Source organism: Brachyhypopomus gauderio, unplaced genomic scaffold, assembly GCF_052324685.1.
Source record: "Brachyhypopomus gauderio isolate BG-103 unplaced genomic scaffold, BGAUD_0.2 sc45, whole genome shotgun sequence".
Lineage (NCBI taxonomy): Eukaryota > Metazoa > Chordata > Actinopteri > Gymnotiformes > Hypopomidae > Brachyhypopomus > Brachyhypopomus gauderio.
This window is the reverse complement of record NW_027506871.1, coordinates 2,200,001-2,216,157: the sequence shown is the minus strand read 5'-3', so window position 1 is coordinate 2,216,157 and position 16,157 is coordinate 2,200,001. Positions and strand designations below refer to the sequence as shown.

General features: G+C 43.9%; 1 protein-coding gene across 4 annotated transcripts in view; it reads right to left on the bottom strand.

The window, feature by feature from the left end:
* The window catches only part of LOC143486700 (disks large homolog 4-like), an 84,647-nt gene that overhangs the window by 63,412 nt on the left and 5,078 nt on the right, over nucleotides 1–16,157 (bottom strand). The window lies entirely within an intron of this gene.

The following is a 16,157-nucleotide window of genomic DNA, read 5'->3' as shown; positions in this document are numbered from 1 at the left end:
GTGTGTGTGAGTGTGTGTTGGGTGTGTGTTTGGTGTGTGTGTGTGTGTCTGTGTGTGAGTGTGTGTTGGGTGTGTGTTTGGTTGTGTCTGTGTGTGAGTGTGTGTTGGGTGTGTGTTTGGTGTGTGTGTGTCTGTGTGTGAGTGTGTGTTGGGTGTGTGTTTGGTGTGTGTGTGAGTGTGTGTTGGGTGTGTGTTTGGTGTGTGTGTGTGTCTGTGTGTGAGTGTGTGTTGGGTGTGTGTTTGGTGTGAGTGTGTGTTGGGTGTGTGTTTGGTGTGTGTGTGTGTGTCTGTGTTTGGTGTGTGTGTGTGTTGGGTGTGTGTTTGGTGTGTGTGTGTGTGTGTTGGGTGTGTGTTTGGTGTGTGTGTCTGTGTGTGAGTGTGTGTTGGGTGTGTGTTTGGTGTGTGTGTGTGTCTGTGTGTGAGTGTGTGTTGGGTGTGTGTTTGGTGTGTGTGTGTGTCTGTGTTTGGTGTGTGTGTTGGGTGTGTGTGTGGTGTGTGTGTGTGTCTGTGTTTGGTGTGTGTGTTGGGTGTGTGTGTGTGTCTGTGTGTGTGTCTGTGTTTGGTGTGTGTGTGTGTGTGTGTGTTGGGTGTGTGTTGGGTGTGTGTGTGTCTGTGTGTGGGTGTGTGTTTGGTGTGTGTGTGTGTGTCTGTGTGTGAGTGTGTGTTGGGTGTGTGTTTGGTGTGTGTGTGTGTCTGTGTGTGAGTGTGTGTTGGGTGTGTGTTTGGTGTGTGTGTGTGTCTGTGTGTGAGTGTGTGTTGGGTGTGTGTTTGGTGTGTGTGTGTGTTGGGTGTGTGTGTGTGTGTTGGGTGTGTGTGTGTGTGTTGGGTGTGTGTTTGGTGTGTGTGTGTGTCTGTGTGTGAGTGTGTGTTGGGTGTGTGTTTGGTGTGTGTGTGTGTCTGTGTTGGGTGTGTGTGAGTGTGTGTTGGGTGTGTGTTTGGTGTGTGGGTGTCTGTGTGTGAGTGTGTGTTGGGTGTGTGTGTGTGTCTGAGTGTGTGTTGGGTGTGTGTTTGGTGTGTGTGTGTGTCTGTGTGTTGGGTGTCTGTTTGGTGTGTGTGTGTGTCTGTGTGTGAGTGTGTGTTGGGTGCGTGTGTGTGTGTCTGTGTGTGAGTGTGTGTTGGGTGTGTGTTTGGTGTGTGTGTGTTGGGTGTGTGTTTGGTGTGTGTGTGTGTGAGTGTGTGTTGGGGGTGTGTTTGGTGTGTGTGTTGGGTGTGTGTTTGGTGTGTGTGTGTGTTGGGTGTGTGTCTGTGTGTTGGGTGTGTGTTTGGTGTGTGTGTGTGTCTGTGTTTGGTGTGTGTGAGTGTCTGTGTTTGGTGTGTGTGTGTTGGGTGTGTGTTTGGTGTGTGTGTGTGTCTGTGTGTGTCTGTGTGTTGGGTGTGTGTTTGGTGTGTGTGTGTGTCTGTGTGTGAGTGTGTGTTGGGTGTGTGTTTGGTGTGTGTGTGTGTTGGGTGTGTGTCTGTGTGTTGGGTGTGTGTTTGGTGTGTGTGTGTCTGTGTTTGGTGTGTGTGAGTGTCTGTGTTTGGTGTGTGTGTGTGTGTGTTGGGTGTGTGTTTGGTGTGTGTGTGTGTCTGTGTGTTGGGTGTGTGTTTGGTGTGTGTGTGTGTCTGTGTGTGAGTGTGTGTTGGGTGTGTGTTTGGTGTGTGTGTGTGTCTGTGTGTGTCTGTGTGTTGGGTGTGTGTTTGGTGTGTGTGTGTGTCTGTGTGTGAGTGTGTGTTGGGTGTGTGTTTGGTGTGTGTATGACACTGTTCTACTTCAGTTTACAATTTTCACAAATTGTCCCTCTCACCTCTCACTCTCTGTGACATGTTAAAACACACACACACACACACACACACACACACACACACACACACACACACACACACACACACACACACACACAACCCTTGTGTATAAATCCATCCATTTATCTCTCTCTCTCTCTCCGCTCCCCTCCATCCTCCATCTATCCTTTCATTCAGTGCATGATGCTTCTGCCTGGTCACCATAGAAACTATCAACTCCAATGGACTGGTTGCATAGCAACTGACATCACCAGCAAGGCAAAATGAAGATGAAAAAGAAGCAAATGAAGGCACACACACACACACACACACACACACACACACACACACAAACTCTCTCCCACACTCACACACACATACACTCAACACACATACTGTCTCACACTGACACACACACACACACACATATACAAACTCTCTCCCACACTCACATACACTCAACACACATACTGTCTCACACTCACACACACACACACACTCAACCCACATACTCTCTAACACTCTCTCACACACACACATACACACTCGCACACGCACACACACTCACACACACACACACACTCAGCCCACATACTCTCTAACACTCTCTCTCTCTCTCACACACACACACACACACACTCGCACACACTCACCACACATACTCTCTCTCTCTCTCTCTCACACACACATACACACACACACACACACACATATTCTTAACAATTTTTAATATCTCTACATATCTCTAAGTACAGCAGTTACTTGCTCAGCCTTCTTCAGATTTTTTGTGTGTTTGTGTGCAAGAGAAAGAAATTGGTGGACAAACATTAAATTAGTAGAAAATGAAACCATGTATTACAGTAATTAGACGATTTCTCTCATATCTCATCTGGATGGATTTGAGAGAGTGAAACTGAAAGGAGATAAGACAGACCCTCACTCACATCATCATCATCATCACCGTCATCATCATCATCATCATCACCATGTTTGATTAGCAAGCTGCAGTAAGGACTCAACAGTCCAATTAATGATTAACTCTCAGAATTCCACCCATTCTACCACAGTTCCACCCATTCTACCACAGTTCCACCCATTCTACCACAGTTCCACCCATTCCACCACAGTTCCACCCATTCTACCACAGTTCCACCCATTCTACCACAGTTCCACCCATTCCACCACAGTTCCACCCATTCTACCACAGTTCCACCCATTCTACCACAGTTCCACCCATTCTACCACAGTTCCACCCATTCCACCACAGTTCCACCCATTCCACCACAGTTCCACCCATTCCACCACAGTTCTACCCATTCCACCACAGTTCCACCCATTCTACCACAGTTCCACCCATTCCACCACAGTTCCACCCATTCCACCACAGTTCCACTCATTCTACCACAGTTCCACCCATTCCACCGAGTTCCACCCATTCTACCACAGTTCCACCCATTCCACCACAGTTCTACCCATTCCACCACAGTTCCACTCATTCTACCACAGTTCCACCCATTCCACCAGAGTTCCACCCATTCCACCGAGTTCCACCCATTCTACCACAGTTCCACCCATTCCACCACAGTTCCACCCATTCCACCACAGTTCCACCCATTCCACCACAGTTCCACTCATTCTACCACAGTTCCACCCATTCCACCGAGTTCCACCCATTCTACCAGAGTTCCACCCATTCTACCAGAGTTCCACAGAGTTCCACCCATTCCACCGAGTTCCACAGAGTTCCACCCATTCCACCACAGTTCCACCCATTCCACCAGAGCTACAGGCAGTCAGTAAAATAAACAGGAGCTAAGAGGACAAATAACTGTTTGTTTTGTCTAAACCCTTTTGGTGAAAGAGACATAATCATCTCAGTGTGACATACCTCATACCTCCTAATATCACCCACTACCTTCTACTCACACTGACCTCCTAATCTGCAGACCAAACACAACTTCAGAATCACTGACTCCTCCCACACACTAATAGTTCCCACACACACTCATCCCACACACAGACTCCTCCCACACAATGACACCTCCTACACACTGGCTCCTCCCACACACAAACCCCTCCCACAGGACTCCTAAATACACCTCAGCACTCTCATCTGGATATCAGCACCAGTCTGCAAAGCACAGTAACTGGAAAAATGACAGAATTTGTCTCATGTTATTATAAAGCCAGGAGCGTTGTATCTCTTATAGTTTACAAATCTCACACACCTTGTGTAGCTAGTGGTGATGTTTTTGAAAAGAAAGTAACAACAATGTCTAAATAACATAATAATGCACACAAATCTGAGCTCAGTCTGAACACTGTCACCTGTAATTCTGAGGATCGGGACCCTGTGCACTACATAGTGTCACCATTCTCCAAACACAGTGTTCCTCAACACAGTTGAGATGGTTCAATTTCAGTATGAGTCTAAAATGCACTCTGACCTTTACAGGTGATCTTAATGTGATCTTCTCTAAACGTTTGAATGCACAGGTTCAACTGTTCAGTGTTTCAGTGCTTTTTGCACAACCTGCTGTTCTCTAACAAGGAGCTTAATGGCAAAATTCACCACAGGTGTCTGGTCCATGAATCAAACAATACATTTCCTGGTCCAATTAAATTGGCATTTAAACACTCCTCCTTATTCCAAAATATTCACATTTTGACATGGCGAGACTAAGACAACACCTAACATCTGATCAGCAGTTGATTGATCAATCATTTAATTGCTGTGGGATCAGCTGAGTGCTTAGAGACTCGTGACACTGTCCACCAGAACATCGGTGACCTGAGCCCTTCAAGAAGAGTGGGCTTCCACGCCTCAGCAGACAATAAGTCGACTTGTGAACAACGTGAGACGTCGTTCTTTAGCTGTAATTGATGCTCAAGGACTCATGACATGTTATTGAGACATGTTATTTTTGTTGGGGTTCACCCACCACTGCTGTTGGCTTTTGTTTCAATAAATTGTTTGAAGTGAGGAAATCGCCATTGCGATCTTCAACTTAAATGCCCTATGATAGAATATACACTCACCAGCTACTTTATTAGGTATAACTGTCCAACTGATCATTAAGGCAAATGTCGAATTAGCCAATCATACAGCTGCAACTCACTGGATTCAGGCATGTAGACATGACCAAGATGATCTGCTGCAGTTTAAACCGAGCATCAGAATGGAGAAGAAATGTGATTTAAGTGACTTTGAATGTGGCATGGTTGTTGGTGCCAGACGGGTTGATCTGAGTATTTAAGAAACTGCTGATCTACTGGGATTTTCACACACAACCATCTGTAGGGTTTACAGAGAATGGTCCGAAAAATAAAATATCCAGTGAGTGGCAGTTCTGTGGGGGCAAATGCCTTGTTGATGCCAGAGGTCAGAGGAGAATGGCCAGACTGGTTTGAGCTGATAGAACGGCAACAGGAACTCAGATAACCAGTCGGTACAACCGAGGCATGCAGAAGAGCATCTCTGAACGCACAACATGTCAAACCTTGAGGTGGATGGGCTTCAGCAGCAGAAGACCACACCGGGTGCCACTCCTGTCAGTTAAGAACAGGAAACTGAGGCTTACAGGGTGACCAAAATTGGATAATAGAAGATTGTAAAAACGTTCCCTGGTCTGATGAGTCTCGATTTCTGCTGTGACATTCAGATGGTAGGGTCAGAATTTGGCGTCAACAACATGAAAGCATGGATCCATCCTGCCTTGTATCAACGGTTCAGGCTGGTGGTGGTGGTGCAATAGTGAGGGGGATATTTTCCTGGTACACTTTGGGCCCATTAGTACCAATTGAGCATTGTGTCAATGTCACAGCCTACCTGAGTATTGTTGCTGACCATGTCCATCCCTTTATGACCACAGTGTACCCATTTTCTGATGGCTACTTCCAGCAGGATAATGCGCCATGTCATAAAGCGCGAATCATTTCAGACTGGTTTCTTGAACACAACAATGTGTTCACCAGTGTTGCCATAGTTACTTTGAAACAGTAATCCGACTACTGACTACTTCTTTAAAAAGTAACTCAGTTAAGTTACTGACTACTTGCTTTTAAAAGTAACTAAGTTAGATTACTTTTAGTTACTTTCAGCAGAGGCTGATCCCCCGCCCCTATAACATGAAAATGACTACCAGTTCTGCCAATACTCACTTTATTGACATGTATTTTAACCGGAACATCAAAAATGACACTGGCATTTGTAAACTTTTTCTTGAAATAGGCTTACATGTTTTTTAAATAAATAAATAAGACAGTCTTTCTGTTCAACTCCGCCCACTTACAGGGTTGCCAACTCTCACGCATTGAGACACACGCATTTGACTGTCTTCACACGCTTACACGCCACACTTCCGATATCTCACGCCGAAAAAAAATCTAGTTTATTTACCTCTGATCCACATCTATGATTCAATGAGTTACTAGTTCGATCTGGCGCCAACCACCGGCGATCGATCGATCGCGATATAATACTGAATTTAGTCAATTTTACACCCCGCCCGGTAACAATTTACGTTCGCCGCCAAGCCCCGGTTTTTTTCAGGTTTGACGTTGTGTTTTTGAAAGTAGACAGCACTCTGTCGCCAGGACAGAGTGTACAACGGACCTTAATGTTGTCTTCCTTAGCCGAAATAAAATCAAAATAATGCCTGTATTTCCAGCTGCTAAAGGCGAACCTCTCCTTCCATCTGACTTTGGCGCCGCAGAGCAGAGATGGAATAAATACAACCTACGTTCCCCCGAAGTGCAGAAATAGTAACGCACGATGTTTTAGATAAGTAACTTTAATCTGACTACTAGTTTTTAAATAGTAGTTGCGTTAGACTACTCGTTACTGAAAAAAGTAGTCCGACTACAGTAACGCGTTACTAAGTAACGCGTTACCGGCATCACTGGTGTTCACTGTACTCGAATGGCCTCCACAGTCACCAGATCTTAATCCAATAGAGCACCTTTTATTCAAAATACAATACCAACTCCAAATAAAACTGCCTCTAAAGAATACCACAAAAACACCAGCTCAAACACCACCTCTGAATATCACCTATAAACACCAGCTCAAACACTACTTGCAAAGAACAATGCATCAGAAGAATACCACTTCTCAACATAACAACTTGCAAACAACAGCCTAAAACACCAGGTCTGAATAATCAGATTACCTCTAACCTGTTCCAAACACCAGCTGAAAAAAACTGCCCCAACACCACCACCATTCGACATGAACTTTACAAAAGTGAAAACATTCCAATCACCACCATCTCTGAGCACCACTTCTAAACACCAGCACAAGCTCTATCTCTAAGTAACACACATCCAGTGCCAGCTCCCAAACACCAGTGAACACCTCTAAACCACACCATCCCATCAACACCATCCCAGTGACACCACCACCCTGTACGGCACCAACTTTAGATTGCATCAGGTAGCACAACCTGCTATGTACTACTCTTTGATTCCCCCCTCTCTCCCCCTCTCTTTCTGCCTCCCTCTCTCTCTTACTCCCTCTTTCTCTCTATCTCGCTCAATCTTTCTCTTTGTGTCTAATTCCAGCTTTATCTATGTTTCACTGCAATGACGAATCAGTTCATCTATGAGCCATCAAATACTCATAATGAACACTGTTGCTACTGATTAAGTAAACTCCCTCTCTCTTCCTCCCTCCCTCTCCCTCTCTCTCTCTCTCTCTCTCTCTCTCTCCCTCCCTCTCTCACTCTCCCTCACTTCCTCTCCTTCACCCCCCCCCCTCTCTCCAGCGTATATGTGAAAGCACTGGATCAGAAAGCTATTGGGAAGGTGTAAAGAATGCAGACAGAGAGCATGAAGACAGAAGTCAGTGAGATAAAGATAAAGTGAAAATGACACAGATAAACAGATAAACTTTTACATCTGTAAACTAACACTGTATATCTGTGTGTCCACCACCACTCTGAGAGGGGTGACAGGATCAGTAAGTCAATCTAAAAATAACCAAATTCTCAGTCCAGATATTCAAGATGCTCTACACACACACACACACACACACACACACACACACACACACACACACACACACACACACACACATAGGATGCTCTTGTCTGTCTGGAAGAGTCTCTCACTTTCACAGTTTCTTCTGAAGAAATCTGAAGAAATCAGCTCGTAAACTGCTACATTAAGCTACACCACTTACACCATCTACACCATCTACACCACCTACACCATCTACACCACTCTGCTCTCTCAAACACCTCCCTACACCACCTACACCACCTACACCACTTACACCATCTACACCACTCTGCTCTCTCAAACACCTCCCTACACCATCTACACTACGTATACCGTCTACACCACTTATACTACCTACACCATCTACACTACCTATACCGTTTACACCACCTACACCATCTACACCACCTACACCATCTACACCACTCTGCTCTGTCAAACACCTCCCCACACCATCTACACTACGTATACCGTCTACACCACTTATACTACCCACACCATCTACACTACGTATACCGTCTACACCATCTACACCACCTACACCATCTACACCACTCTACTCTGTCAAACACCTCCCTACACCATCTACACTACGTATACCGTCTACACCACTTACACCACCTACACCACCTACACCACCTACACCACCTACACCACTCTGCTCTGCCAAACACCTCCCTACACCATCTACACTACGTATACCGTCTACACCACCTACACCACCTACACCATCTACACCACTTACACCACCTACACCATCTACACCACTTACACCATCTACACCACTTACACCACCTACACCATCTACACCACCTATACCGTCTACACCACCTACACCATCTACACCACCTACACCATCTACACCACTTACACCACCTACACCGTCTACACCACCTACACCGTCTACACCACCTACACCACTCTGCCCTCTTAAACACCTCCCTACACCATCTACACTACGTATACCGTCTACACCACCTACACCACTCTGCCCTCTTAAACACCTCCCTACACCACCTACACCACCTACACCACTTATACCACCTACACCATCTACACCACTCTGCCCTCTCAAACACCTCCCTACACCACCTACACCATCTACACCACTTACACCATCTACACCACTCTGCCCTCTTAAACACCTCCCTACACCACCTACACCACTTACACCACCTACACCATCTACACCACTTACACCACTTACACCATCTACACCACTCTGCTCTCTCAAACACCTCCCTACACCACTTACACTACCTACACCATCTACACCACTTACACCACCTATACCATCTACACCACTCTGCCCTCTCCAATACTCCAATTATCTCCACCAACCTGCTGCCTTCAACACCACCCTAATGTATACACAACACACAATGTATATTTCAACCCCTACTTCTTTACAGCTACATCACCCTGCCATCTTCAACACCACCCACTGCACACTGCACGTATACAGCAGTTTTACGTCTGCTTTTTAGTGTGTGGTACCTTTAATGAAAATAATGTAAACGTCCAAAATATAGTAAATAGATACAGATTATGTTGTGATTATTGCAGCCTGGTTGATATGGAAACACACTCTTTGTTTAGTGCGTATAAGTGTGAATCATAGAGTGAACAGGAAACTTTATTCTGGGCCAAACACGGCTGGTTCAAATCTGCTTCATCAAATCTGCTGTAATTTTAACGTTAGCTTCATTAACATTAGCCTAACGACCACAGGGTTAAGCAGAGCAAATGAAAACACCCTGCACCCCACATCACTGGAGGACTGGGAGGACTTTATGAATAATTATATTTCATTCAAAAGGGACCATAAACAGATTATAAACAGACAATGAGTCTCATGGTCCACCTAACCCCAATAATTGTTATCATTTTGCACTATATTATACAGAATTGTTATTATTTGATCTATTATTTGATATAAAAAAAGTTGTCCTCCAAAGATGGGGGGTGGATGTGGGCCCAAAAAAAATCCAGACAAAAAAAAAAAAAACAGACAATGAACAGACCATAAACAGACCACGAAGTAGGGCTGTCGCGGTGTAAGAATTTCCACTGCGGTAAATTAACAGGGCTCCACACCGCGATATGCGGTATTATCGCCATTTTTGTTGTTTTCACAAACATATCCTGATTTAAGTGCTATTATAAACACGTTTTTATTGCAGTTGTTATTAAGAATATTATATTTTTATAACAAAGCCGACACAGTTGTAGGACCAATTAAACAGTCCTTATTGTTAAATGCAGAGCACGTAAGGCTAATGACGCGCAATAAGAACGCTCCTTTACTCTTTCATGGAAACAAAGTCCAGCTTATAGCCTACGATTGATCTGCGCTGTGCAAAGAAGGCAAAAAAACTTGAGCACATGAGATCAGAATTCGTTTAAAAAAAAGAAGGAAAACGAAACCCTTCCTTTAGTAATAAAGTCTAGGTTTAGTCCGGCGTTATCATGTCCTTGTTACGTGCTAGGAAACCAACATCTTCACCTTATGTGGTTTCAGAGAGGATCTAAGTGGGGTAACAATGTTTCCGGCAGCACTAAAAACTCTCTCTGGTGGTGTGGGCGTTGCACAAATACACATGTACTTGCGGGACACTTTAGAAAGCAGAGGAAATCTAACCTGGTTGTCGCGCCACCAGGCGATGGGATCTGCGTTAGGGCTCGTGCAGGTAGCTCGAGCTCGGCATGTGCGCGAGCTCTCTTAGTTTCCCCGTTTCACAACAACCTTTCGCGCACAGATTTTGCATATTGCCTCGTCTAAATTGTCCGGCTCTCTCTTTTCATTCGGTTCAAAGCCGAAATGCTCCCAAACTGGCGAAGTCACATTTGGTTTTGCGACCAGAGTAGCCGCAATTGTTTCCATAAAAAGGCCACTCAGAAGCAACGGATACGAAAGTTTTTAAATAGTAATTAACATCCACCGCACACGCAGCGAAGTGGCTTACGTGTAAAACAAGAAGAACCTTGTGGAAAAAAAGAAAACACGAACATCGCGGTGTGACGGTTGCTTGGAATTCCCTGCGGTTGGCAGGTGAATATCGCGGTATTACAATATTGCGGTTATTGCGACAGCCCTACCACGAAGAGACCATGAACAGACCATGAAAAGTCCACAAATAGTCCACGAACAGACCACATTCAGACCATGAACAGACCATAAAGAGACCATAAACAAACCACTAAGAGACCATGAACACACCATAAACAGACCACGAACAGACCACAAACAGACCACGAACATACCATGAACAGATCACAAACAGACCATGAACATACCATAAACAGACCACGAAGAGACCATAAACAGTCCACGAACAGACCATGAACAGACCACAAACAGACCACGAACAGACCATAAAGAGACCATGAACAGTCCACGCACATATCATAAACAGACCACAAACAGACCATGAACAGACCATAAAGAGACCATAAACAGACCATGAACATATCATAAACAGACCACGAACAGACCATGAAGAGACCATAAACTGTCCATGAACAGACCACGAACAGACCATAATCAGACCATGAACAGTGTACACGTTTGTGTACAGGTGTGTGTACAGGTGTGTGTGTGTGTGTACAGATGTGTGTGTGTGTGTGTATACAGATGTGTGTGTACAGAGGTGTGTGTACAGGTGTGCATATACAGGTGTGTGTGTTCTTAAACACAACGTGTTCACTGTACTTGAATGGCCTCCACAGTCACTAGATCTCAATCCAATAGAGCACCTTTGGGATGTGGTGGAACGAGAGATTCGTATGGTGGATGAGTGTGTGTGTGTGTGTATACACTAACCGGCCACTTTATTAGGTTTACCTTGTTTATACCTTTATTAGGTACACCTTGTTAGTACCAGGTTGGACCCCCCTTTTGACTTCAGAACTGCTTTAATCCTTCATGGCAGATTCAACAAGGTACTGGAAACATTCCTCAGAGAGTCTGGTCCATATTGACATGATATCATCACACAGTTGCTGCAGATTTGTCAGCTGCACATCCATGATGTGAATCTCCCGTTCCACCACATCCCAGTGGGTCTGATAAAAGTCTGATAAAACTGTTAAAAAAATAGACACCATCTACGCCAAACACCATACAATTTAAACACCAACTCAGGTCACATATGAACTAACTCCATATCAACACAGTTTTAGCATAATTCTACTACATATACACACTTTTTTCAATTTCAGGTGAATAAAAAAAATTCTATTATAAACACTAATTATAAACACTAACTCAACAACAAACATCCAAGAGAAAAACATAATTAAAAAAAAAATCATTTCTCCAGAGATTTGTTTCCCTCAGTCACTGTCCCAGCTAAGCTCCCCTCCAGCCCAGAAGACTGAGGTCAGAGAGATATCATCATGTGCAGTGTTATAGGAGCTCAGAGAGATATCATCATGTGCAGTGTTATAGGAGCTCAGAGAGATATCGGTCATGTGCAGTGTTATAGGAGCTCAGAGAGATATCATCATGTGCAGTATTATAGGAGGTCTGGGAGATATTGGTCATGTGCAGTGTTATAGGAGCTCAGAGAGATATCAGTCATGTGCAGTGTTATAGGAGCTCAGAGAGATATCAGTCATGTGCAGTGTTATAGGAGCTCAGAGAGAGATCAGTCATGTGCAGTGTTATAGGAGCTCAGAGAGATATCATCATGTGCAGTGTTATAGGAGGTCTGGGGGATATTGGTCATGTGCAGTGTTATAGGAGCTCAGAGAGATATCAGTCATGTGCAGTGTTATAGGAGCTCAGAGCTCAGAGAGATATCAGTCATGTGCAGTGTTATAGGAGCTCAGGGAGATATCAGTCATGTGCAGTGTTATAAGAGGTCAGAGAGATATCGTCATGTGCAGTGTTATAGGAGCTCAGAGAGATATCGGACATGTGCAGTGTTATAGGAGGTCAGTGAGCATGTGTTTATATGTGTGTATACATGTTTGTGTGTGTTCATGCATGTTTGTGTATGCATGTGTATGTGAAATTGCATGTTTGCTTACATGTTTGTGTGTGTGCGTGAGTGAATGCTGTGAACTCCCACATAGTGAGAATCAATGTCCTAATGATATATCTGGAACAGCGATATTGTGTTATTTTGATATTCTGTGCTGATATTCTGATATTTTGATGTAATGATATTCTGACAGGTTCAGCATTTACTAGGCAAAAAGGACTGTAATTAGAAATAAGATCTTCATAAGAACTCCAGTCCCACGCTTACAACATACAACTCAAAACACACAAAACTCCAACATACACCTCCCTCAGGATGATAACACAATACTCCAACATACACCTCCCGCAGGATGACAACACAATACTTCAACATTACCCCTCCCTCAGGATGATAACACAATACTCCAACATACACCTCCCTCAGGATGATAACACAATACTCTAACATACACCTCCCTCAGGATGATAACACAATACTCTAACATACACCTCCCTCAGGATGATAACACAATACTCCAACATACACCTCCCTCAGGATGATAACACAATACTCCAACATACACCTCCCTCAGGATGATAACACAATACTCTAACATACACCTCCCTCAGGATGATAACACAATACTCTAACATACACCTCCCTCAGGATGATAACACAATACTCTAACATACAACTCCCTCAGGATGATAACACAATACTCCAACATACACCTCCCTCAGGATGATAACACAATACTCCAACATTACCCCTCCCTCAGAATGATAACACAATACTCCAACATACACCTCCCTCAGGATGATAACACAATACTGTAACATACACCTCCCTCAGGATGATAACACAATACTTCAACACTACCCCTCCCTCAGGATGATAACACAATACTCCAACATTACCCCTCCCTCAGGATGATAACACAATACTCCAACATACACCTCCCTCAGGATGATAACACAATACTTTAACATACACCTCCCTCAAGATGATAACACAATACTCCAGCATACACCTCCCTCAGGATGATAACACAATACTCCAACATACACCTCCCTCAGGATGATAACACAATACTCCAACATACACCTCCCTCAGGATGATAACACAATACTTCAACATTACCCCTCCCTCAGGATGATAACACAATACTCCAACATACACCTCCCTCAGGATAACACAATACTCTAATATACACCTCCCTCAGGATGATAACACAATACTCCAACATACAACTCCCTCAGGATGATAACACAATACTCCAACATACACCTCCCTCAGGATGATAACACAATACTCTAACATACACCTCCCTCAGGATGATAACACAATACTCCAACATACAACTCCCTCAGGATGATAACACAATACTCTAACATACACCTCCCTCAGGATGATAACACAATACTCCAACATACACCTCCCTCAGGATGATAACACAATACTCTAACATACACCTCCCTCAGGATGATAACACAATACTCTAACATACACCTCCCTCAGGATGATAACACAATACTCCAACATACACCTCCCTCAGGATGATAACACAATACTCCAACATACACCTCCCTCAGGATGATAACACAATACTCTAACATACACCTCCCTCAGGATGATAACACAATACTCTAACATACACCTCCCTCAGGATGATAACACAATACTCTAACATACAACTCCCTCAGGATGATAACACAATACTCCAACATACACCTCCCTCAGGATGATAACACAATACTCCAACATTACCCCTCCCTCAGAATGATAACACAATACTCCAACATACACCTCCCTCAGGATGATAACACAATACTGTAACATACACCTCCCTCAGGATGATAACACAATACTTCAACACTACCCCTCCCTCAGGATGATAACACAATACTCCAACATTACCCCTCCCTCAGGATGATAACACAATACTCCAACATACACCTCCCTCAGGATGATAACACAATACTTTAACATACACCTCCCTCAAGATGATAACACAATACTCCAGCATACACCTCCCTCAGGATGATAACACAATACTCCAACATACACCTCCCTCAGGATGATAACACAATACTCTAACATACACCTCCCTCAGGATGATAACACAATACTTCAACATTACCCCTCCCTCAGGATGATAACACAATACTCCAACATACACCTCCCTCAGGATAACACAATACTCTAATATACACCTCCCTCAGGATGATAACACAATACTCTAACATACAACTCCCTCAGGATGATAACACAATACTCCAACATACAACTCCCTCAGGATGATAACACAATACTCCAACATACACCTCCCTCAGGATGATAACACAATACTCCAACATACACCTCCCTCAGGATGATAACACAATACTCCAACATACACCTCCCTCAGGATGATAACACAATACTCCAACATACACCTCCCTCAGGATGATAACACAATACTCCAACATACACCTCCCTCAGGATGATAACACAATACTCCAACATACACCTCCCTCAGGATGATAACACAATACTCCAACATTACCCCTCCCTCAGGATTATAACACAATACTCCAACATTCATCTCCCTCAGGATGATAACACAATACTCTAACATACACCTCCCTCAGGATGATAACACAATACTCCAACATACACCTCCCTCAGGATGATAACACAATACTCTAACATACACCTCCCTCAGGATGATAACACAATACTCCAACATACACCTTCCTCAGGATGATATCACAATACTCCAACATTCAACTCCCTCAGGATGATAACACAATACTCCAACATTCACCTCCCTCAGGATGATAACACAATACCCCAACATACACCTCCCTCAGGATGATAACACAATACTTCAACATTACCCCTCCCTCAGGATGATAACACAATACTTTAACATTCACCTCCCTCAGGATGATAACACAATACCCCAACATACACCTCCCTCAGGATGATAACACAATACTTCAACATTACCCCTCCCTCAGGATGATAACACAATACTTTAACATTACCCCTCCCTCAGGATGATAACACAATACTCCAACATACACCTCCCTCAGGATGATAACACAATACTCTAACATACACCTCCCTCAGGATGATAACACAATACTCTAAACTGGACTATGTCTACATTCGCAGGTGTACTGTTTACACTCAGTACTCTACAAAGTAAAGATGAGAAGATTCACATTACACAGGATTCAAATCACACAGTGACTGTGATGAAACTATCACAGTATTACAGAACACACACACACACACACACACACACACACACCAGTGCTTGGTGCAGCAGTGTGCCTGTGAGGTAACTCTCTGAAAGCTCTCACTAACCCTAACTACCAAACCCTGACTGTATCTAACCCTTACTGTATCTAACCCTTACTGTAGCTAACCCTTACTGTA